The 24,746-nt window shown below is 40.1% G+C and overlaps 1 non-coding gene across 1 annotated transcript; it reads right to left on the bottom strand.

Annotated features, from left to right (window-relative positions):
• Positions 1–7,755: 7,755 nt before the first annotated feature.
• LOC129079729 (U1 spliceosomal RNA) lies at positions 7,756–7,919 on the bottom strand. The gene has a single exon (XR_008530091.1). It is a non-coding gene; the product is annotated as a U1 spliceosomal RNA (small nuclear RNA).
• Positions 7,920–24,746: the final 16,827 nt, after the last annotated feature.

Genomic DNA, 24,746 nt, shown 5'->3' with positions numbered 1-24,746 from the left:
AGCATTCGTTATGCAAGCAACATTATTATAGGCATACCTTGAATCTGCTGTAATTTTCTTCAAGGAAATCACTCATGAATATGCATAGACTGCCTCTGGAAGGGTATTTAAAGAAGCTGATGACAGCGGTTGCCTCTCAAGAGGGATACCGGGGGACTGGTGTTTGGAGTCAGGGATGGCAGGAAAGTGATCTATTCACCGTATACTCTTTTATATGATTTAATTTGTTTCTAACCAAACGCATGTATTATGAATTCAAATGAATTAAGAGAAAATTATTAAAAGCTTCAGTGATTTATAATTACCAATGAATAATTTGTAACTCACCTCATGACTGATCACAACACACTAGTGCTTCCCACTGGATTAGATACTAAGCAGAGTGCTCAGATCCCAACTTCGGACTTCTGACTCCACTCCATTTGTGGCTCTTTACACTACATCATTGCCCAGTGTGATTGCTTCAAGGGCTGTACCCTCCAACGCCCAACACCCCAAGACCCACCCTCCCGAGGCTCAATAAACCACGATAGTTGCATCGCAGTTGTCCTTGTGTAAAACTCATGACTGTGGGATTAACTCCCAACCAGTCTTTAGCCAACCACGGTTCTATATTGTTCAACTACTTTCTTTTTTTCTCATTGAGATATAACTTACGTGTGGTAAAGTATGCAAAAATTAAATGTTCATCTCAATGAATTTTTATATATGTTTACCCACATAACCACCATCCAGTTCAAAATATAGACCATACCATCTTTGCAGAAGACTCCTTTGTGCCCCTTCCAGTCTACACCACTCCCTAAATGTAACCCTAACTCTGACTCCTATTATCAAAGATTAATTTTTCTTATATTTGAACTTTTCATAAATGGAATCATAAAGTATCTACTCTATGGTGTCTGGCTTCTTTTGCTTAACTCTGTTTCATGAGATTTATCTATGTCAGGTGTAGCAGTTGTTTGCTCATTCTAAGAGTAAAAATGCTGAACCATAGGGTGTACATATACTTAGCCTTATATATGCTGCCAAACAGTTGCACCATCTATAGTCCTATCAGTTATATAAGTTTTAGGTGCTCCACATCCTCATCCACACTTGATATTGCCAGTCCTTTTAGTTTATGCTACCTTGATGGGGGTCACCAACTCTGTTTTGAGCCCGTACATCTTGCCTCCCTGGTTCCTCATCTGCTCAGTCCTCTGGTGTGATAGCCCCTCAGTAGACTCTTTGGACTTCCTGAACTTCTTTCCTGGAGCAGAGCCCTATTCTGCCATGACCTCAGCACCCGATTAAATTCTAGTGCTCACCGCAAACAAATCTGATCTCTGCTATAGCCTGGGACCTGATTCCAGCATAGACTGATGCCCAATGCTAATACAGACAGGTCTCTACCCTAATGACAGACTATACTCATAGTCCACCACGGACCGATATGCTTTCAAGTCTTGATTTAGATCTGAAATGTTATTATGGGCTTGTGATTTACATAATTAAAAATATATGATCATTGTGAAACTCTCATCATCAAATGGTAACTGTTGCTTTGCATATTTGTACAGGCCATATTTTAACAATTAATGCAAAACTAAATACAAATCAGAGCCCTATTCTTAGCTAGAGGGTGAACCCTGATCCCAACCACAGTCTGAGCCTCGATCCCAGCAGCAGACTGAGCTCTAATCCTAATATAGGCAGAGCCCTGACCCTACTCACAAACTGACCTGATTCACACTCAGACCAATAAATACAAATGGGCCAAGCACAATGTTAGAAATTATTAGAGAATATGAAATTGCAAGAATAAAATGCATTGTTAAGCAAAGTACTATCTGTAGTCTCTCCTTGCTTTACCTCAAATTTTAATTGTAATTGAATTTCGCTAAGTTGGAGAAAGAAGCTATAATCAACCCCACCCAGAAATGTTGTAAAGAACAGGCTGGAGGCGGGGGAGTGTGGCTCAAGGAAGCCTGAAGCTGAGCTAGCCCTGCAGATGGTGGTGGAAAGACGGGTAACCTTCTTCCTGTCCTTACAAGATGGCAGGTTTATTTTAAGGGTGTTTTTTTAACAGCTTTAAAAAAAATGGATTCAAAGAACACTGGGGGAAACCTCTGATTTCTGGGCTTCTGCCCATGATGCCTGTTTTTTTAACAATGGTATTTGACTCCTGGTGAGATTTGTTCCTTCCTTACATTCTGATCATATTGCTTTTCATATCCCCCTCCCTACAGTGGCTGTTGTAAAGGAAAAAGGAACCAGAGCCATCAAGGATGAATGCTTACCAGAGGGAAAGAGGGGTGGGGGAAGGTAGAAGAGGGTAAAGGGGGAGATAAATGGTGATGGAGAGAGACTTGACTTGGGGTGGTGAGCACACAGTATAATATACAGATGATGTACTGTAGAATTGTACACCTGAAACATATCATTGTATTAACCAATGCCACCACAATACATTCAATTTAAAAAAAGAAAAAGGATGAATGCTTAGAGGTTCTGTTTGTCCTTCATCTGATAATCAGCAGCAAGCTGAGAACATAATTTTCACTTTTTCTTATGCCCTTAAGAAAAATCTTATTTCTCCCATAATGCTAGAAGAGCGCTTCATGCATTCTATCCTGTGAAGCCTGGGGTAGAAGTCTACCTTGCAAAGTGAACTGTCACAAAAGTTTTCTCTCCTGAACAAAATCCTGATTGGTGTGAGATTTCTGAGATCTTAATTGTTAATGGAGTAAGACAATGTGTGTGAAGGAGCCAGCCACATGGTATTGTGGACAAGCCCTGGGCTAGGAGGCAGGAGGCCTAGAGAGTTCTGCCACCAAACATGACCTGGTACAAATCCCATTCTTTCCCTAGGCTTCTCTCCATCTATAACAAAGGTTAAGTGTAGCTTTTGTAATATTGTCTACATACATTATCTTATTTAATCCTTACAACAATCCCCATGAGATAGAAATTTATTCCCATTTCACAGAAAAGGTAGCAAGGATTTGGAGTAATTAAGACTTACCCAACATAATATAGTAGTCAAGTAATTTTGTTTTGTTTTAGTTGAATGTATCCCTTTAATGTTGTTATTTATCATTAACTTTCCTCATTGAAAAACATTTATGAATCATCTTCATATGCTAAATACTGTTTTTTGACTCAAGGAATAGGGACATTTTCAGACCTAATCTTGTTGGTTAATTATTTTATAAAGGTCAGTGTGTCATCTGAAGGTGGTATGAATAAAAGATTTTCCTTTTCTCCTTTTCTTAGGACAAATTTGGGTTAGCTTTATAGCTTTGTCCCCCTGAAAGTCTAACAAAGGTGCAATGTCAGCTATGGTATTAGGCAGCATTGCTATGGTAAAAATAGCTCCTGATTGGTAAAGTTCATCTGGGCCGGGATATAGAAATACCTGGTGGGAAGCCATGGCTTTGGGCATCCCTAAGTGCAGTGCCTCTTGCAACTAAGCTCATCTCCCACAGGGAACCTGAAAGCTATGCCTATGGGATACAAGGTATTGACTCCTATTTGGGACAGGACATTTCTAAATTAAGGTTGTCACCACATTCACTAATGTGATCTTGTCTCCTTGTATCTGGGCTGTCACCTATAGGGCCGAAGAATCCAAGTAATCACTGGATTACTATAGGAACTCCTGCTGAAGAGAAGTTCTAGCTGCTCTCCTGCTGGTGTGCTGTTTCTTATCTTGGACCCTTGTGAGTCAATGTGATGCCAGGTTTTAGCTTCACTCAAAGGCCTTTGGCAATTGAGCGAAGCTACATGTCTAGTGAAATTAAATCATCACCGAAGATCACCTGATGGCGATTATTTTAGGGACGAATCCAGGTCAGCTAGTTTTGAAGATAGGATTGCAACTCTGTTTTTAATTATTTCTAGAGCTATGGTTCTCAATCTTGGCCTCACACTGGATTCGAAATGATGTTGGAATCGCTCACCACAATGGACACAGCAATGGGGAAAAAGAAACAACAGTGCTACACACAACATGGATAAATCTCTCTGACATAATGGTGAAGGAAAGAAGCCAGACACAAAGAGTACATACAGTATAATTCCACTTATCTGAAGTACAATAGGAAAAAGCTCCCATTGACTCTGCAGGGTAGAGAGTGAGAGCTCTATGGTATGGAAAGCGAACAGTATTTCAATCAGAGAGACCTGGGGCTTTGAGGAGAAGAGAATTAGGGATATAGGACTGGAAAGTTCCACTCCCAAGGGAAGCAGGGAAGCAGAGCCTGGGGCTGCGACCAAAAGGCGAACCTCACTATGCCAGGAGCTATTACTATAAAACACAGGGAGGTAATATTTTATGAATATCAAATGAAAGCTTTTGGGATGGCATTTTATTTTTCACATGTCTCTCTCTCCCTCACTTTTTCTGTAAGAGGTTTAACTTCAGAGGAATTAAATAAAATAATTTATAAGGCCTTATTTTAGTTGGTTTGGAGCCCAAACAGCACCTGAAATTATGCCCTGCCTATGGCTGAAATGGATTCATTCACTCCTGGCTTCAGGCTGAGACAAAACTTCTGTCATGAAACCAAACTGAAAGGAAGAATTGAGGAGTCTTGTCTTATGAGAAGTGGCTGAGGCTGGAGGTCATGGTCCTAGAGAAGCAACAATCTAGGGGAAGGGGATATGATGCCAGAAATGTCTCCACAGCTTAATGTTTGCCGTGTAAGAAAGAGGCAGACGATTAAAATCATGGCCAAGAGGAAGGAAAGAAGGAGGGAAGGAAGGAAAGAAGGAAGGAAGGAAGGAAGGAAGGAAGGAAGGAAGGAAGGAAGGAAGGAAGGAAGGAAGGAAGGAAAAGGCAATCTTGCTCAGGGTGACTTCGGAGGGGAACAAGGACCAGTGAGTGGAAATTCTTGGAAATAAAGTGAAATAAGGAGAACTCTTCATGAGAAATCAGAGACCTCACAATTTTCCTAAAATTCCGTTTATTCATGCATGCTTTCATTTGCTGTGCTCTGTGATGCAGGGACCATGGGACACACAGACCCAGAATGTCCCTTCAAAGGTTATTAAGTGTGGCAGAGACTGCAAGTTACTAACTTAATATTTATTTTCCTCTTTTTTCATACTGACAAAATTGTGATTTTTCTTATGGGCTATAATAGGTTCAGCTAAAACCCTACATTGTCCAACCTCTCTTGTAGCTAGGGATGACCAGGAGCTGTGAATGACAGTTGTGGGCTGGCAATTCCAGGACATCTCCTTAAAAGACATTGACTTAGATAATAGAGGTACCATTATTGTTGTCTGCTTATTTCTGCCTAGAATACAGATGTAATGGTTAAAGTTTGAGCTGCCATTTTGGACCATGAGTTACCCTTCAGAATTGAGTTCACTAAGGATAGTGGAAGAGAAAGATATAAGTATCTTGGGTCCCTAATGACTCGGAAGTCTCCATATCAGCTCTATATTGACTATCTCTGGACTTCTTTTATGTGAGAAAAACAAACCTGTACCTTGTTTTTAAGTTATTTATTTAGGTTTTTTGTTATACGCAACCATTCTAATCCTGATACACTAAGTGAAACTTTTTAAAATTAAAATTGTATAAAATGACAACTGAGGTCACTTTTAGCTCAAACAGCTCAATACTGTGACTGCTATTCTCTGAGGTCCCAGTATAGTGTCATCCTCTGTATGAAACTTTCCCACACTCTTTGGAAAGATTCGATCTCTCCCTCTTTGGTTCTCCTACAGCACTTTGTTTATTCTGCGTAGATCACACTTATCAACTTGAGTCTTATGACAGGTCCCCAACACACACATTTATGATTGCTGCTCATTATTGGCTGTATACGCATAGCATAATGAGTGTTTAAAGGGGGAGGGCACTCATTTGCTGTCCAAGGTTCTGAACCTTCAAACACACTAAGACAGTTGTTTTCTCCAGTCCCTGAAGCACTAATTTCACCTGACTAATCTCACCAAACAATTTTGTTGCGGCAAGGAAGTAAGAGCTGAAAGACAGAGACAAGCGAACAAAGAAAAAGGCTGCTCAGAACCTCGCCAATAAAAGGAGATCAGGGAGTAAAAATGAAAAAAGAAAAAAACGTTTTCTTTTGTCAATTTCAAATAACGTCATCAGGCTAAACAAAGATTGACAGCTAAATACAAGTCATAAATTTGTGTTCTAAGTGATGCAAAGCTGTGCAAATGTCGATATGAACAACCATATTTGTGCAGGCAGGAGTGATCATTGCTGGATGGATTTACAGTGTGCTAATGCTTCTTCTTTCTAATATTTTGCTAAATGTTTTGTGATTTTGAAAAAATAGTACCACACAAGAACTTGGACTGTGACTTATGTTTTATATCTCATACAGCAAGTTGCATGTATTTTGCCATGGTCTATCCTATTTTTATTGATTAAAGGAAATGTTTTTCATCCCCCAAATTTGGAAAATAGGATATTCTGCTCATATTTCCCTTCTCTTTGCAACTCATCCCAGTTTCTCACTCTGTGTTTTGCTTGGCTAGCCAAGTGAGTCCCTCCTGTGTTCCTGATTCAAATTCATGCTAGGTGTTTAAAAATGCATCATCTCAGTTAATACCCTCAACAGCCCACAATATCAGTATAATTATTCTCATTACAATTAAATTCACATCATGGATCTTTGAGGCTGTTTGTGAATTGAATACCTGAAACAATGAATAAGTAATTCACAAATGCCAAGGGTCTATATTAATTTACCTGTCAGTCTCCCAAAACAGCCTATGGAAACTTCAAAGTCATGAACCATATCCATTCATCATTATATTTTCAACAATATCTAGCATGGTTCCTGACACATAGTAGGGGGCCTCAAAAGTATTCTTGGAATAAATGAATTAATTAATGGAAATGTATAACAATTAGCATTGCACATAAATCATTTAAATAGTATGTATTTATGAAAATAACCCAAAGATACATAAGGGAAATTACAAAATGATCTTCTTTAAATTTTGAAATAAACATTTTTGAAAAATTATTTTATTGATTATGCTATTACAGTTGTCTTGATTTTCCTCCCTTTGCCTGCCTCAACCCAGCATCTCCCACTTCCTCAGACAAGCCCCCCACCATCGTTTATGTCCATGGGTCATGCATATAACTTCTTATGCTACTCCATTTCTTATACTGTACTTTACATCCCCATGGCTATTCTGTAACTACCTATTTGTATTTCTTAAACCACTCACCTCTTCAACCCTTCACCCACACTCACTTCCCATCTGGCAACCATCAAAACACTCTCTGTATCAATGATTCTGTCTCTGTCCTTCTTGTTTGCTTAGTTTGTTTTTTAGAGTCAATTGTTGATAGATATGTATTTATTGCCATTTTATTGTTCATAGTTTTGATCTTCTTCTTTTTTTAAATAAGTCCCATTAACTTTTCATATAATACTGGCTTGGTGATGATAAACTCCTTTAGTTTTTCTTGTCTGGGAGGCTCTTTATCTGCCCTTCAATTCTAAGTGATAGCTTTGCTGGGTAGAGCAATCTTGGCTATAGGTCTCTGTTCTTCATGACTTTGACTATGTCTTGCAATCCCTTCTAGCCTCCAAAGTTTCCTTTGAGAAATGAGCTGACAGTCTTATGGGAACTCCTCTGTAGGTAACTAAGTGCTTTTCTCATGCTGTTTTTAAGATTCCCTCTTTATATTTAACCTTTAGCATTTTAAATACACTGTGTCTTGGAATGGGCCTCTTTGTTTTATTTCTATTTATTTATTTATTTATTTATTTGCAGGGGAGAGCACGAACGCAGTCCCCCACTACCACAAATTATGCAGTCGAGTTTTCCACAGTTGGGGAAATCGCAGGGGTCAGCACATCCGGAGTGCAATGGGTAAGCCTCGCCCTGGGAAAACCACCGTCATGATCATGGTATCTCCCCTGCCAGGTAAGTATAAGTAGGCCTCTTTTTATCCATCTTTTTTGGGACTCCCTGCGCTTCTTGGACTTGCATGTCTATTTCCTTCACCAAATTAGGGAAGTTTTCTTTCATTTTTGTTTCAAATAGATTTCCAATTTCTTACTCTTCCTTTTCTCCTTCTGGCACCCATATGATGCAAATGTTGGACTTCTTGAAATTGTCCCAGTGGCTGCTTATACTATCTTCATTTTTTTTTTATTCTTTTTTCTCCTTGTTGTTCTGATTGGTTGTTTTCTGGTTGCTTATGTTCCAAATCATTGATTTGATTCTTGGATTCATCCACCTTACTGTTGTTTCCCTGTACATTGTTCTTTATTTCGCTTAGTGTATTCTTCATTTCTGACTGGACCTTTTTTTTTTTATTTTTATTTTTTTTTAATTAATTTATTTACTTTTTAAATACATTTGTCTCTGCCTTCCCCCCACCTCTTTCCCTTGCCCCCTCCCACCTTCCCTCCCTCAGCTCTTCCCCTTTGGTTTTGTCCATGAGTCCTTGCTATATGTTCCTTGACTTTCCCCTTCCCTTCCCTTTCCCTGCCCCCCCCTTCCCTCTTGTCTCTGTTGATTTCTTTTCCTTTCAGTGTTGCTGGTCATATTTTCCTTGCTTCTTTGCATTGTTGGTTAGGTTCTGCTTATAGGTGAGATCATATGGTATTTGTCTTTTGCCCCCTGGCTTATTTTGCTTAGCATGATGCTCTCCAGTTCCATCCATGCTGTCGCAAAGTTTAGTACTTCTTTTTTTCTTTCTGCTGCGTAGTATTCCGTTGTGTATATGTACCATAATTTTTTGATCCAGTCATCTACTGATGGGCATTTAGGTTGCTTCCAACACTTGGCTATTGTAAATTGTGCTGCTATGAACATTGGGGTGCATAGGTTCTTTTGTATTGGCGTTTTGGTGTTCTCAGGGTATAGTCCCAGCAGGGGAATCGCTGGATCAAAAGGCAGTTCCATTTTCAGCTTTCTGAGGAAATTCCACACTGCTTTCCATAGTGGCTGCACCAGTCTGCATTCCCACCAACAGTGGACTAGGGTTCCCTTTTCTCCACAGCCTCGCCAGCACCTGTTGTTTGTGGATCTATTTATGATGGCCATTCTGACTGGTGTGAGGTGGTACCTCATGGTGGTTTTGATCTGCATTTCTCTGATGGCTAGTGATGCAGAGCATCCTTTCAAATGCCTCTGGGCCCTCTGTATCTCCTCCTTAGAAAAGCATCTGTCCAGGTCCTTTGCCCATTTTTTGATTGGATCGTTTGTCTTCTTGGAGTAAAGTCGAGTGAGTTCTTTGTATATCTTGGAGATCAAACCTCTATCTGATGTATCATTAGCAAATATATTTTCCCAAATGATTGGCTCCCTTTTCATCTTGCTGATGTTTTCTTTCGCCGTGCAGAAGCTTCTTATTTTGATGAGGTCCCACTTGTTTATTCTTTCCTTTATGTCCCTTGCTTTAGGAGACATATCAGTGAAAAAATTGCTGCGTGGGATATCTGAGAGTTTCCTGCCAATGTTCTCCTCTAGGACTTTGATGGTGTTGCGACTTATATTTAAGTCTTTTATCCATCTTGAGTTTATTTTTGTGTATGGTGTCAGCTGATGATCCAATTTCAATTTTTTGCATGTAGCCGTCCAGCTCTCCCAACACCATTTGTTGAAGAGGCTGTTATTGCTCCATTTTTTGCTTCTGCCCCCTTTGTCGAATATTAGATGTCCATAGAGACCTGGGCTTATTTCTGGGCTTTCTATTCTGTTCCACTGGTCTATGGGTCTGTTCTTGTGCCAGTACCAGATTGTTTTGAGTATAGTGGCTTTGTAGTAGAGTTTGATGTCCGGTATTGTGATCCCTCCTACTTTGTGTTTCTTTCTCAAAATTGCTGCGGCTATTCGAGGTTGTTTATGGTTCCATAACCGTTTATGGACCTTTTTAATGATGCTGAGGTCCTCACTAAGTTTCTTGAGCATCCTTATAACCAATGTTTTGAACTCTGCGTCTGATAGATTACTTATCTCCCTTTCCTTTACCTTTTTTCTGGAGTTTTGATCTGTTCTTTCATTTGGGCTATGTTTCTTTGTCTTCTTGTTTTGGTAGCCTCCCTGTGTTTGTTCCTGTGTATTAGATAGAACTCCTTTGACTCCTTTGATTAGTGTGGCCTAATATAGTAGGTGTCCTGTAGGGTCTAGTGGTACAGCCTCCCCATCACCCGAGTTGGGTACTCGAGGTGTGCCCTTTTTGTGGGCTGAGTACACCCTCCTCTTGCAGTTGAGCTTTGGTTGCTATTGGCAGATCAATGTGAGGGATTTACCCAACCCAGTCAGCTGCAAGAACTGGCTGTGACCCCTTATTGCCAACCTCCACCCTCCGTGGAAGATCAGCTGAACAGGGGTAGGGTGGTGATGCTCCTGCGTGGTCTATAGCTGTCCACTGGGTGTGCTGGCCCTGGGATTTCCCAGGTGGGGCAGGCCAAGGTCAGCTCCTATTGTGTTTTGCCCAGGGCCACCCTGCCTAAAATGTAAAGTAATCTGAGATAGCTGCTACTTGTGCTGGGCTTGGAGACTCCGGGGTGAACCCAAGCTGTGAATCTGGGCTGGCTGCTGATAGTGTTGGGTATGGGGCTCACTGAGGGCAGCTGTTGCTAGTTTGAGAGGATTTAGGAAGTTGTGAATCATGAACCAAGACAAGCCATTTGTATGGAGAAACAGCTTGGGTGAGCCATAAGTTGGGTGTGGCCGAGTTTCTGGGGATCTCCAAGATGGGTCAAATAGTGGTACCCAGGTTGATGGAGTCTCAGATATGGCACCAGCTTGCTGGTTCAGTGGCTTAGTGTGGGGAAGTCCCAGAAAAGGGACAATGGCCTCTGCTCACCTTTATGCCAGATACCTCAGTCTCTCCCAGTATGCCACTGGTGCCTTCCAAGCTGCCATTGCAGCCCCAGAGATCAGAGAGAGTGAGTCTGAGTAGGTTAGTCCTTGTATGGGTTCTTTAAGAAGAACTGCTTAGGGCTCCAGAAGTGTCTTCCACTGACTCAATCCACACCTGTGTTTGCAGCCTGAAGTTATGGGGACTTATCTTCCTGACACTGGAACCCTGGTCTGGGGGCCTAGTGGGTCTGAGACTCCTTGCTCTCAAGATCTCCCTCCTGAATTTTACCTACCATACATGGATGTGGGACCAGCCTGTTCCACATCTGCGCCCCTCTTACCAGCCTGGATGGATGTGGTTTCTTTAATTCCGTAGTTGTCAGACTTCCATTCAACTCGATTTCTGACAGTTCCGAGTAATGGCCGTTTTTTAATTTTGGTTGTAATTTTGATGTGGTTGTGCGAAGAGGTGAGTCATGTCTGCCTATGTTGCCATATTGACCGGAAATTCAAAACAGTTTTAACTGTGGTGAAAGGATTAGAAAAACATGCCATTTTTACTACATGAAATAATTAAGACACGGAACAGAAAATCATGACAGCAAGCAGAAATAGTGAAATAACCCCCTTTCACATCTAGGTGTCACTCCTGTGATGAATCAAAATGATTTAGCTTACTCCCCAGTCCCATCTCTTTCCCTTCCCTCCCTTTTCTCCATTCTCCTTCTTCTTTTTTCCCTTCTGTTCCCATTTTCAAACATTAACTGAGACCCTAGTGCATTAATACACTATGAGGCTTTTCAGCCCTTGCCTTCACAGAGTTTACTCTCTGGTCCAAAGATGTGGGGAATTCACAAATATCAATATCTATAATTATAATGATAACATCTGACTTTGTACCATAACATCAAATCCACAACCTTGCCTAAAGCTGTACTCTTGCCCAACATGAACCCCATTTTGGAAAATTTGCCTGATCTTACCATCTCCTGAACACAGGAACAAAGAACGCTTTTCTCAGCCTGTAAGTATCCATTGTCGCTGGATGAACTACAGTGACAGTAAGGCTTTCCCCCAGGATAAAAGCTAGGGGAAGACTCAGAATGATACCTCTAATGACTACAGTTGTTCAAAAGAAGGATTATAACAATGGAAGGGGGCGATAACAACTCATTTTTCAGATCTGGATGCTGGGGACCAGAGAGGTAGAAGGAATTGCCTGTGGTCACAAGCAAATCAGTGGCAGTGCCAGGGCTAAAGCACAAGTTTACAGACCCCAACTAAGCACTCTTTCTACTTTTCACTATTTCTTAACGTTCCCAACATTTCCTCAGGGCCAATGTGTGCAACCATCGGCTGTGTGCCCTGAACAGCTCTGACATGAGCACAGTGCAAATAGCACCCTTAGAGTTTGGCCTGGAGCAGCCCTGCTTTCACTGCTGTTCTCCTGAGATTATTTTAAGTAGTTCAAGACAAATGTTTAAAGATACTAGTAATTATGCATTTATTTTAGTGTTTAGGAAACATATAAAAAGCACACTGCACTTTAATTTTATGGATAAGGATATTATATAGTGATCTAAAGTTCCTCTTCAAATTTAAGTTAAAAAGGTGAATGTATAAAAATTAAAATATTTCTTAACATATGACTTTACCACCAACTGACTACAGAAATGTAGTAAAATATCATAAAAGTGGTATGCAAATTACTGAAGTTTAAGAAATATTGTGTTTATTATATCTTGCTGCATCCCTCCAAGATAAAGGGCTGACAAATTTAGCTGCTCAGGACATTATGAGAAGACAACGGTTCAGTGTGAAAGTGCTGATGAATAGTTGGATATACATACATTTAGCTGAAACAGGTTAAAAGCCTCATTAGGAGAGCTCATTTTATTCAGGAAGGATAGAGTCAACTGGATGGAACAGTAAGGGCTGATGTGTCATGAAAATGATTATGTTTTCAAATATGCATTCTTGGATTAGCAGAAGGTCAGACAGAAACCCTGTAACCTCTTTTCCTGTAATTGAATGTGAATATTTATTAGAAGAGCTAGGTTCAAGTCCTGCTCTTGCCACTTCGCAACTTGTTCCCTCCACCAAGTTCATTAACTCATTTATATATAAAAAAAGCTTGTTGTGGGGAATAACTATGAGAATATAAAAATGCCTTGAGAGAGGGAGTGAGAGAAAGACTGAAAGAAGAAGAAAAAAAGAAGGGCGATGAAAAAGAAGCCAGTTTGGAGGGACTATAAGAAGAATGGGAACTGGTGAAATTATCTCATACTTCATGTGCTGAAATAGTCATTCTTGTCACAAGCTGCTAGATTTTATTCTTATAAAAACATTTCTAAGGTGGCAGATGAGTATATTTTTAAAAGTTTTCCTGAAAAATAACACTCCAATGGGATGTGTTAGAGAAATGCCAAGAAAAGGAGGCAGAAGGAGGTAAAGTCTTTGGGCGAAGAGGAAGATAAAGTGATTTATGGAAAAAGTTTCACCTCCTCCAAGAAGCCTTCCTGACCTCCTGAGTGAAATCGACTATCTTTGACTCTCCCTATACTTATACACCTTCTACTAAGGTTGGTGCAATGATATAGGAGCTCCTGTTTGTTTGTCATTCCCATTCGATAATAAATCCCTTGAGTGTTGGGACTGTGTCTCATTCACCTACTGTGTTCCCAGTTACTCCCACAGCACCTGGCACCTGGCATGCTCGGTTACTGTTTGCTGAACGAATAAGCTTGAGTCAACGGACTAGAAGCCATGTCATTTGAGGGATGAAGACCAGTCCGGAGGACATTTACCCTGGAGAAGAGATAACTCTAAGGAGGTATATTTACTATTTCTAATATTGAAGAACTATCTTGGGGAAGTATATTTGAAATGAGCTCTATGGTCCCCATGGCACAACTAGAACTAATACAGCAAGCCTTGACCTACTCTAAGGAATCCTAATCATCAGAATGGGGCAACAGTGTCATGGCCTGTCTCAAGGGGGCGAGGGCTCATTTCAACAGAGACCAGATACCACTTTTCAGGGTTTCATATACTGTATTAAATGATCTCTGTAGCCTGCCTGTCTTTTGTTCTTTGTATGAGTCTCTTCTCATTTGTTTGTTAGGTTTCTGGTTAATTTTATTTATTTGTTTATTTTTATTTAAAAAATATGTTCATTGATTTTTAGAGAGGACGGGAGAGAGAGAAACACATTGATGTAAGAGAGAAACATTGACTAGCCGCCTCCCCCATGTACCCCTACCAGGAATCAAACCTGCAACCCAGGCATACACACTGATCAGGGATCCAACTGCCACCCCCACCCCCCCAACCCTTTGGTGTATGGGATGACACTTTAACCATATGAGCCCACTTGCCAGGGTGGTTTCTGGCTGAATTTAAAACATTTTCCCACTAGGAACCTCATCCATTCTTGGAACCACAGACCTCAGAGCTGAAAGGAACCTTAGAATTCATTTGGTCCAATCCTTTCTTTGTACCACTCTACAAATAAGAAAACCACAACCCAAGTCATGTAGCTAGATTATGGTGGGAGATAGCCCTAGGACCCAGATTTCCAGGGTTCTCTTCATTGCTGACCAAGATATGGTGTCGGAGCAATATGACTCTCTTCCCTTTTCTTATTTCTGCGTCTTACAGCAGGTACTCCATTTTCACTTCAGAATAAAAATTGAAAAAGAATTTGCAGAATTGCTACACACTCAGCATAATGAAAATAACATTGTATTTTTCATAAACCATATTGCATAGTGGTTAAGGGCCATGAGCTTGGAGCAGAACGCATAACCTATGAACAGCAGAATGTACACTCATGTTCATGAGTCCTGATGCACAGCTTCATGTGCCCAGAGCCAGGGGCACCGGTTTTTAATTTACACATGTGATGTATGGTATTCACACCTGAGGACAAGAGACACCTGAGTCCTAGGTACTCTGCTTTTCTAGCAGGGTCACATTGAACAAGTTAGTTAGTTCTCTGATCCTCACTTTCCTTATTTCTAATAATAGAATAACCATACATACCTAGTAAGGCTTATGTAAAAAAATATATATATATAGATAGAGAGATATATATATAACTCTAAGTACAGTACCACAATAAGCCCTCAATATATATTTTTAAAGATAGCCCTAGTCTTTTAGTTCTTCTTCCCAGTCTCTTCTCAGAAAAAAAAACAAGATGATTGAATAAATCTTCTCCTCAACATTCCAGCCTCTTTTCTTTGGGAAATAATTCTGCTCAATCCCGGTGTCTGCCTCCATGAAAACTTCCCCTGCATTCTAACTAGATGACATTGCATAGTCACTTCCCTCTATGAGCATGCTTCTCCATCTGTAAATGAAGGCAGGAGAGGAAGGAGTGTCTACTTTCTATTTATAGTAATCTGTTACCACAAGTGTATCTTAATTTTGTAAAGAAATACAGGATTTTTAAAAAAATGGACAAGAATGCTTAAAGTCCTTCCCTCCTCTGACATTATTTGAGCCTGAAGATATAGAAAGAAGCTTTCCTTCTTCCCCCAGCTCCCACTCTCTTCCTTCATCCTTTCCCTCCCTCTGACTTAGCAAACACAACTCAGCAAGAGCGTATGATGCAGGTGGAAGGACTGTAAGACATGGACTTCTCCTCTGGATCCCCAGGACGGATGAGCCCCAGAAATCACTATAGCTGGAAATGTGGAGAGAAGCCCAGAACAGATCTGGTTGCCTCACTTGGCTGGAGCACAGCCTATCTTTTAAATGTGAGCACTTTTCTTTATGATTTCACTATGCATTCCTGTCCAAGACCCACTTTTCTTTAGGGAAATCCAGCAGCTGAGTTAAAGAAATACAGACCTCAAAGAGTGCAAACTAATAAAGAAACCAAGTTTCTAAAAAAAAATCCTGCAACAAACCCTGTCCTCATTCTGGTTAGTCTCTCTCTCTCTCTCTCTCTCCCTCTCTCTCTCTCTTTCTCTCAAGAACCAAGTGACAAGCTCTTCCGACTGAATGACATTAATTTTAATTTTACCCTTTTTCTTTGGCCTATTTTAATAGAGAGAGGCCACAAAATAGTTACCCAAAAGATTTATATTCAACTGCTTTTAAAGAGACCACAAAATTTAAAATCAAAAATATATGGAAAGGGGCCTCCTTGGCTGATGTAGCTCAGTGGATTGACTGCTGGCCTGCAAACGAAAGGGTTGCCAGTTCGATTCCCAGTCAAGGCACATGCCTGGGCTGCGGGCCAGGTCCCCAGTAGGGGGCGTGTGAGAAGCAACCACAGATTGATGTTTTTCTCCCTTTCTTTCTCCCTTCCTTTCCCTCTCTCTGGGGGGGTGGGGGGGAATATATATATATATATATATATATATATATATATATATATATATATATGACATTTCTGACTTCTCTGGGAAAAATTACAGAAGGTCCAGTAACAATGAGGTCACATTTTCTCAGGGCAAAAATTGGCTAAGACTAAGTAGCCACCACATCCTTGGGGCGTGGACTCTTCAGATGACCAGTTTCTACTCCTCTCTTATATCACCTGATGCCAATGGTCAGTATCAATTTTAAACTCTTAATTACATCTCACTTCATTAGAGCCTGATCCCTGTAGTCAAATGAGTTTACGAGTTCAGGAATAGATTTTAAATGCAGTCATCTATGAATTAACAATCATATGAAATTTCTTGCAGTCCATTAGAAGATTTTTAAATGCAATGAATGAAATTACAAAATAGTGTGGACCTGGCATATCATAGGAACTCAATAAAGAATAGTTGCTATTAGTAGTACTAGTATTAAAAATTATTACTTAAATGGAATGTATCGTGTCATATTGAAGACAAAATTAGGTCAGTGATGCATCCAAGAGAATACAAATGGGACTCTAAAAAAGCACTGAAAAGTAGTATAAATCTTTACTGAATGGTCGTGAAAACAGAGGGGATTATTACAAAACATACACTCATTTTATGAAAATTCTCATTACCAAGCTCTGTCCCCCAGAGTTCCACCTTTCAGGCGACAGTACATTTGATTGCCTGCCTCTCTTCTCATCTCCACCCTCCTCTGACTTCCCTCCTCCCCCTTTTCTGCCCCCATTCTTTCTCCTGAAAAGTAGTCTGGCTACTCTCTGCTTCTGTTATTCTCCTAGTGAGAGGGGAAAAAGAACAGGCAGAACTATTGTAAATACTTACAGTTATGTTTTCTTCTTTTATACTTATCTCAATTAATATTTACAGGTTGATTCCTGAGAGACTACAGAAATAATTTATTCATTGTCAAACATCCCAGAAAAGAGTTCATATAACTTAGACTGGGGTGGGTTAAGATCATAACAGAGGTCTGTGTAAAGTATATTAGGGATATAGAGTGTGGGGTACAAATGGATGTAAATTGGTGAAATCAAGACAATGCCCTTCTCCTTTCCACCACCCTGTTTCCCCAGTACATCACTCTCCAACATTCGTAATGAGCTCAGCAAAAATGAGTGGAAATTTCAGGCTTGGAGCAGTCATCCCTCGCCTGGCTTCTGAGAAGAAAGAGGGGTCAAATGACAGTCAGCAGAATTCTGCAGTCCAGAAGCTCACCTGGGTGTGCAGCCACTGGCATTTAGACTAGTAAACATGATGAGTAAAAAGGGTCCATATGTGTGCTAGATGGAAGTCAAGTGTATGTATTTAAGTCAAGTGTGTGCAACACATGAATGAGCAGAAACATTAAATACAACCTTTAGGAAAAGACAACAGACAAGTGCAAACAAAAAGAAAGCAGAATATGTATTATTCACATTATAAAATAAATTCAAGGGAAGTAAACTCTATTTAGATATTTACCAAAAGGAGAACACTACCTAAAATTGATGAGAATGGGCTAAATTTCTACTTATAAGAAGATTAACAACCTTAAATTCCTTTACTATAGAAATAAGAATGAAAATGCCAGAACTGAGCAGTCAAATTAAGAAACATGACAAAGAAAAGGGAGCAGACAAAAAGAAAGGCCTTTGGCTGCAGTCAGGCCCGTGGGTGTGGGACAAGTTGAGGAAGAAGGGCTTCTCAGATACATAAATCCTATGACCAGAGAGGTTTAAAGGCAACCAAAAGAGCTCCATCACAGAAGCAAGGGAAACAAAGTTTTAATAAAGAAGTAATGATTTGTAGAAAGGAGGGAATAATGAACAGCACCAAATGCAAGAGAGAGATCCAGTACAAACATTACTTAAATTTCTACAGAATTTGGCAATTACCGGTAAGCAGCCACTAGTGTTTCTTCTGAGGTTTCCACAGAAAGAAAAGACTATTGCAGAACTAAAAGGACATTGAGATGGCGGTTATTTCTTATGTTTGCCATCTAGCATCTCCTTAACCTTCTTGTGATAAGTGCACTCTCATTTTGCTATGAAAGAGGCATCCCTCCTAATTTTCAGCCACGTGGTTCAGGTGAAGGAGACCATTTCCGTACCCGGGACTGGATGTGACAGACTGTGGGCAGGATAACCTAACACCGTTCCAGACCCTCTCCTCCCTTACCCGCCCTACCTGCATCCACTTTCCCAATCACTTTACAGTGAGCAGTGGCAATGTGATGTACGGCCCAAAGGACACATAATGTCTAGACAGACATGATGATGAGACTGGGGCAAACGATTTGTGAGAAAAAATAAAAAGATCAAGCGAATTAAAGCTCTACCAGCCCCAAGTCATTGAACAACTAGATGGAAACAAGTAGCTATGTAACTCCAGAATTTTTGTGATATAAGAACTATAAACCTCACGCTTCGGTGGCAAGGCTATCGGTCACATTACAAAAGAGCAGGTGCAACGGGACTAATATATTGATCCAAAGGCATCTCTGGAAAATACCATCATTATAGACTCTTTTGGTTTCATGTTACAGAAAACCCAAGACTAACTGGGTTAAAAAAAAGAGGGAATTTACTGACTCCCACATGTGAAAACTCCAGGGGTAGGGCTGAATTAATCTGTTGCAGAGGACTCATGACTTATGGTGATGCTGACCTTGCTTCAGCTTCAAAGGTGGATGTGTGACTCAGGCCTAAGCCAATTCACTCAGAACATTTCCTTGATGACAGCAAATTGTTCAGGAATGGCCACAAGAGCCAAGTCAGGATAATTAGAGCCAAAGAAACTCAATTTCCAGGATGTTTGTGTGAAATAAAGAAACAGACTTCTCTTTTCCTGAAGTAATAGAGCAAGAGAAGATATGTAGATGAAGCTCTGGCAGCATCTTCCCACTATAAGGGGAGAATCTGGGACTCACATCACAGAAGAAGCTGAGCTCAGAGATAAAAAAAAAAAAAAAAAAAGAGAAACCAGGATCTGGTGACAGAGCTTAAGATTTATTCAAGCCTTATTTGAAGTCAGCTCTACTCCTGGAGTTTTCACATATGTGAGTCAATAAATTTCTTCTTTAAGCCAGTTAGTTTTGAGTATCTGTAATATGAAACCAAAAGAGTCTGTAGCAGATTGTATTTTCCAAAGATGCCTCTGGATCAATATATTTATCCCATTTGCACATGCTCTTTTGCAATGTGACTGATAGTCTTCCGACTGCTCCCACCACCCCTTGAGTCTGGGTGGAGCTTGTGACTGCCCTACTCAGTGGAGTTTGCTATGCTGATGCTATGTGAAGTCTGAGGCTAAGGTGAAAAGAGATTCTCTCTCTCTCTCTCTCTTTCTCTCTCTCTCTCAATGTCCTTCCCTCCTTGCCTTTGTAACCTACCACTACATTGTGAGGAAATATAAGCCACTTAGAGAGGCCACATGTAGGTATTCTAGCCAGCAATCCCAGCTAAGGTCTCAGCTGACAGCCAGGATCAATCACTAGACGTGAGTGAATGAGCCTTCACATGATTCCAGCGTCCAGTCTTCAAGTCTTCCTGCAGACATCCAAGACATCAAGAAGCAGAAACTAAGCCATTCTGGTGGTGCCCTGTCTGCTACCCTGACCCACTGACCCACAAAAAAATGTGAAAGATACTAAATAATTAGCATTGTTTTAATGCACCTAAATTTTGGGGTAACTTGTTCCACAGCAATAGAGTCCTAATTAATAGAATTGGAGTTCTATCTGAGAGTGGTTTAAGAAGAATAGTGGAATAGGAGATAAGATTGCAGGATGTAAGGAGTGAATTGGAGATGAGGAAAATAAAGTCAGTAAGTAAGCTTCTCCAAAAAATTTCCATGGGAACATCTCCCTGGGATTAAGAAAAGGTAAAACAAATTTGAATCCAAAATAAACAGTAGCCTCCATGTTTCTGCTAATCATCAAAGGACTAAGGTTATGAGTGTGATAGAATCCAGGAGGAAGAACTTCAGCTAATCGGTTTTGGGAATTCCTCTGACTCCTAAAAGGCAGTAAGAAGGAATCAAAGGTGAGTCCGTGAAACTCGCAAAAAGACGACATTTATTTGAATAGCAGTCTCTGCTCACAACCCCCAGCAGATTCCATTGCCTTCAGTAAGGGTCAAGCCCTTCGACCTGGCATTTAAGTGTCTCCTTAGCATTTCTGTTTCCCAATCTACCCTTTATATGCCCCACACTCAAGCAGAACTGCACAGTTAAAAAATGGCACTACCTGATGTTTTTCAAACTATTCTTTGCCTTGCCACCTTTGGGCAGGAAGCTCTGGGACATCAGCGATGCTGAGAGAGCGCCTCAGCCGCCTGTGCCCTCCTGCAGAGAGGGGGCAATGATGTGTGGTCTTAGAGCCTCCAGCCTTCTCCTTACATGACTTTTACATTAATGTATAACTTATATACAACAAAATGCATAGATGTTAGTTGTACAGTTCTGTGAATTTTGGCAATTGTATTCCTGTGGGTAGCTACCAATTTAATGACACGTTAGAATATTTGTTTGGTCATTCTCCTGCCCCTTTCTGGTCAATCTTGTGTACCTCTCCTCCCTAACCCTCAGAAAACTGCTAATTTCTATACTACAGGTTAGTTTTGCCTCTCTTTGACCTTCATATAAATGGAATCACATAGTGTGTATGCTGTGTCATGCTTCCTTCACTAACCATGTTTTCGAAATTCATCTGGGGTTTTTTTTGTGTTCATTAATTGTTCACTCCTTCTTATTGCTGAGTAGTGTTCCATTGCATGGCTATAACATAATTTGTTTATCCATTTCCCTGTTGGTGGACACTGCAGTTGTTTGGAGTTTTGAACTATTATGAATAAAGCAATGAACATTCTTGAACATTACTAGTGGACATTTGTGTTTATTTCCTAGGAGTAGAATTGCTGGGTTTTTGGATAAGTGAGTGTTTAACTTTATAAAAACTGCTAAACAGCTTATCTAAGTAGTTGTGCCATTTTATGCTCTCATCAGCACTGTATGAGTTCCAATTGCTCTCTCTTTGCCAATATTTAGTATTGTTAATCTTTTGGTATTATCAGTTGGTGTGAAATTGTATCTCATTACAGCTTTAGTATATATTTCCCCAATGACTAAATATGTTGAGAACCTTTTCATGTGCTTATTCATATATCTTCTGTTAAGTGTCTGTTCACGTCTTTTGCTATTTCTAAAACTGATTTGTACCTGCAGCATTTTTTTGTTGCCAAGGTTACAGACATGGAATTCAAGAGTCCACCTGGAATTCACCTGGCCCTGGCACACAGGTTCAAGATGCAAAGAAAGACCAGGTGTCTATAGTCAAAGGATCTGAATCTATTTAGGAGTTAGGCTACACAGGATTATGCAAGTGCTGCAAATTGTGTCTTTTGACATTGGACATGACACACTGCACCTGAATAAGAAGCAGAAATTCTGAATATTATACTATAGCAGTGGTTCTCAACCTTAGATACAAATTAGAATCACCTGGAGAATTCTCCTGCTTTCCCCTCTCCCCAAAGATTGTGCTAACCGGTGGACATTCGGCCTACGCATTTGGAGTTGTAAAAGTTTTCCAAGTGACTCCATTACAGTCAAGGCTGAGACACTTTTCAAAAAACAAGAACTTCACTCATTACTGAGCATATGTTATGCCATTTTGCTAAAACATCAACGTAATTTTACAGAATATTAGGTATCTTTTTCACATAGGCAATTGTTTAAAGAAGCTGGAGATTTTTGTTTATCAATCTTCCTTCCTTCCTTCCTTCCTTCCTTCCTTCCTTCCTTCCTTCCTTCCTTCCTTCCTTCCTTCCTTCCTTCCTTCTTTCTCTTTCTTTCTTTCTTTCTTTCTTTCTTTCTTTCTTTCTTTCTTTCTTTCTTTCTTTCTTTCTTTCTTTCTTTCTTTCTTTCTTTCTTTCTTTCTTTCTTTCTCTCTTTCTCTCTTTCTCTCTTTCTTTCTCTCTTTCTTTCTTTCAAGTATCAAACCTCAGGATGTGGGCCATGGTCAGTTACTTTTCTTTCCTGGCTTCATGATTCTCTCAAGCCCTCACCTCACCTATAAAAAGCATGTTTGAAATAAAGTGAGGCTTTAGCCCTCATAGTTCTAGACACAGTCACTCAGCAGTTAAAATGAGATGTGAGATTCATCTTCATTTCTTGTCTTAAGCTGGTAGGGGGTCATCCCATGTATTTGTCACTTATTTCCATCCCCTTAAAAGCCAGATTTCAAACCTGGAAAAGTTGTGCAGAAGCTATGATCTAGGGCAAGGGTCAGCAAACTTCGGTCAATAGGCCAAATCCTTCCTGTGGACTAAATCCAGTACATGGCCTGAATTGTGTAAAGCCTGTGAGCTAGGAATGGTGTTTACATTTTTAAATGAGTGAAAAAAGTCAACATGAGAATAATAATAAGACTTATATGAAAATCAGATTTCATAGTCCATAAAGTTTTATTGAAACACAACCATTAATTTATATATTGTTTATGGCTGCTCCTGAACTCCAATGGCAGAATTGAATAGTGACAACAGAAACTGTATAGCCCACAAAGCCTAAAATCCTATAAATTAAAAGAGACTTAAGGAATATTGCAAAATATAGATCTTATTTGAATTCTGATTTGAACGAACTGGAAAAAAATGAGACAACTGAAGAAATGTGCACTTTGGATATTTGATTATATTAAAGAAGTTTTATTAATTTTTTACATGTCAGAATGACATTGTGGTTATGTTTTAAAATAATTCTTATTTTTTAGAGATGCATTCTAAAGTATTTATATTAAAAGATATACTATCTGGGCCTTGCTTCAAAAAACTATGGGCAGGAAGGTAGTGGGCAGGGGTATGGATGGAACCAGACTGACCATGAGTTGGTAAGTGTTGTAGCTTAGTGATGAATGTGTGGTTTATTGTACTATTTTGTCTACTGTTATAAGTTTCAGGTTTCCAATATAAAAAGTCTCATTTTGCTTTTTGAAAAAGGTTTTTAAAAAGAATAACAATAACATATATTTGAAAATAGTCACAGTTATTTGTCCAATAAAATATTTAGAATTCTTATAAAAGCATGACAGTATTTGTGTGGGTGAGTAAAACATTAAAGATATTTTTGATGGTTGAGATTTCGCCAGCATGATATTTTCCAGTGTTTTATTATGGAGGACCTTCTTTCCTCATGTATTCTCCCCTCTTGGAATAGACAAATCCACATATTCATACCTATGTGTTCACTGAGTTGTGAATATGCCTTTATAGAGATAATTGTTATCATCACTTTATGAGGGAGAAGGTGAGTGGGGAGGGAAGGAAGATCTTCCTGCTAGGCAGTAACAAACCACCATTGCAAGCAAGGTAAAGACTGAAAGGAGTATACAGGCAGGATTCGCTCTGAGGTGTCCTGGTTCACAGAGTTAGTCCTGGGGTTATTTATCCTGCATATTCATATAGTTCCCCAAGAATATTTCACTGTGGGCGTATCTTAGTTATAGATGCCACTTCTCTCTGCAGGCGAAAGCCAATACAGAACAGGGGATTCTGGGATTCCCTTTCAGGCTATCATGGTCCTAAATTGTACTGGTGATTTGCAAAGGACTCGAGGATATATAGTTTTTAATGCTTTTGGTGTGGCTGTGGCTTGTCTTCAGTCTCCAGGCAGGCTTGCAATGAGATCTGTGTATCCACATGGGTGGTCCGGTACAAAGTACATCCATGGGAGTGGCCAAAAGAATTTCATAAAGCTGAAAAAATAGGCCTGGCTGGACTTTCTCCTGAATTCCTTTTTTTATACCCAGTTCCCCCAGCTGGAATGGGTGTGTTGATATGCAGTCCAGTCTTGGCCTGGGAACCTGCTGAGGCTCATGGTCTTTTAAATTACAGTTTGCTTGTACATCGTGATTATTGAAAATGGCTCAGCTATTTAAGGCTGTCTTGTTGCAAAATTGACTCAGTCCTTGCTTTGTAGTCTATTTGTCAGAATTTTGGGGGTGATACAGTTATGTGGTTGAAATTCGATGTTTAAGTTTTTATATACATGTTGGAAAACAAACTTGTCCTGTAAAATGAGAACCTTGCTCTGAATCTATATTAAGAGAAATTTCCCAGGGAGAAATTATGATCTTTTTAATCAAAGGTAATGGTATTTGCTTTCCTGAAGGGGAATGTCTTGAGCCATCCAGAGAATAGTTATTTCTTTTTACCTAACAAACTACACCACAACTCAGTGGCTTAAAAATACAGTATCTTATCGTCATGAATCTGTGGGTCAGGAGTTAAGTCCAGGCTGACTGGGTGATGTTTTGTTCCACATGACAATGGCTGGGTCGCTCAGAGGCAATCAGCAGGCGGCTGGGCAGCTGCAGGTGCCTAGTGCCTCTCCACAGGGTCTTTTTCTCCACAGGGCTACCTTAGGCTTCCTCACAACATGGTGGTCTCAGCTTAGCCTCATTGTTACATGGTGGCTGGTTTATAAGAGGGCATCAAACCAGGTCTGTTAAAGGCTAGATCTGAAAAAGGACTCAGGGACTTGGACAACAGGGTGGTGATTGCTGCGGGGAGGGGAGTATAA

The sequence above is a fragment of the Pteronotus mesoamericanus genome, unplaced genomic scaffold (assembly GCF_021234165.1).
Source record: "Pteronotus mesoamericanus isolate MK-2021 breed Mesoamerican mustached bat unplaced genomic scaffold, CSHL_Meso_final contig_78, whole genome shotgun sequence".
Lineage (NCBI taxonomy): Eukaryota > Metazoa > Chordata > Mammalia > Chiroptera > Mormoopidae > Pteronotus > Pteronotus mesoamericanus.
The sequence above is the reverse complement of the archived record's forward strand: the minus strand, read 5'-3'. Positions and strand labels throughout refer to the sequence as shown.